General features: G+C 36.9%; 1 protein-coding gene across 4 annotated transcripts in view; it reads right to left on the bottom strand.

Annotated features, from left to right (window-relative positions):
• The window catches only part of LOC106880892 (enolase-phosphatase E1), a 210473-nt gene that overhangs the window by 175331 nt on the left and 33570 nt on the right, over positions 1–1572 (bottom strand). The gene's annotated exons all lie outside the window — the stretch shown is intronic.

Here is a 1572-nt window from a genome sequence, read left to right as displayed (position 1 = left end):
GTGTGTGTGTGAAATGCTCAGCAGTATTTCTTCACGCTCTTTGCATTCTGAGACATTCTGAGTTCAAATCTCACCAGAGTCATCTTTATGTTTCATCCCTTCGGAGCTAATAAAGCACAGTGGCAGTCAAATACTAGCGAGGGTTGATGTTATCAAATTGCCCCCTTTCCTCAAAATTGCTGGCTGTGAATCTTCCAATGAACTGGTCGTTCAGGGCAATGTTAGGGTCTCAGTCACTTACACACCATGGAAAGGGGATAAGCTGGCCTTATGAGTCCTCTGGTTCAACAAGAAAAATAAGAAAATGCAAAAGCTGTGGTCCATTGGTTTATATTTCTAAGTTCAAATCTGTTTATGCTTGATATAGTGTTTTCTATTTTTATCCCATCCTATAAGTAAACAACACACAAAAATGTGTTCGAAATGTAGACCATATTTATTTCATGGGTCATTGCATGACATTTGTAACAAAGGACAGTCCCGGTTAACTGGGATTGTCTTACAAGTACACAAAATCTTAGGCTATACTAAAGTTCAATTGTTTCCTCTTGACCAGCCAAAGTCTGAATGTTGAACTAGAAATGCAATAGATGAATGACACCCAAGAATGGACATTACCAGTTCAAACACCAGTCTGGGAAGTTCAAATACCAGTCTGGTACGTGATTATTACTCATTCATTGTCATCATTATCGTCATCACCACCACCATCTGTCTCATCATCACCATTTAACCCTTTCATTGCTGTATTTATTTTGAGATGCTCTGTGTTTCTTTCAATTACTTTAAATATAACAAAGAATTTAGTTTCTATCTGCCAAAATTCACTCACAAGGCATTGGAAACCTGAAGCTATAGTAGCCATGCAGAGGGACTGAACCCAGAACCATGTGGTTGCAAAGCAACCTTCTTAACCACTTAATCACACACCCATGACTGTGTCTATATTTATTAAGCATTTTTTCGATTTTCATTTAAGAAAAATGGAAATTAGAAAAATAAAAAACTTGAATGTGTCATTTTGACTCTTTAAATATGATTTTGCTTAGTAACTTGAGTATTTTTCTTGTAAATCCAGATAAGAAATATCTAATAATCATCAGGTGTTATCTGAAACACCTCATTATCATTCGATGGTTTTTGTATCATCTCATGGTGATTAGTCCAAAATTTACATCGTTAGATTTAGGTGAAAGTTCACCAATTTATTTAAACTTTTTTATAATTATAATGGCATTTCTCTTTTTGTGTTCTTTGTATCTCTTTCTTTTCAGAAACATGGACGTTGATTTATCCCTATATATATATATATATTTATTGTTGGCACTCCGTCGCTTACGACGTTGAGGGTTCCAGTTAATCCAATCAACGGAACAGCGTACTCATGAAATTAACGTGCAAGTGGCTGAGCACCCCACAGACACGTGTACCCTTAACATAATTCTCGGGGATATTCAGCGTGACAAGGCTGGCCCTTTGAAATACAGGTACAACAGAAACAGGAAGAAATAGTGAGAGAAAGTTGTGGTGAAAGAATACAACAGGGTTCACCACCATCCCCTACCGGAGCCT

Source organism: Octopus bimaculoides, chromosome 11, assembly GCF_001194135.2.
Source record: "Octopus bimaculoides isolate UCB-OBI-ISO-001 chromosome 11, ASM119413v2, whole genome shotgun sequence".
NCBI classification, from domain to species: Eukaryota; Metazoa; Mollusca; class Cephalopoda; order Octopoda; family Octopodidae; genus Octopus; species Octopus bimaculoides.
Note: the sequence above shows the minus strand (reverse complement) of the source record. Positions and strands in the feature narration are given on the sequence as shown.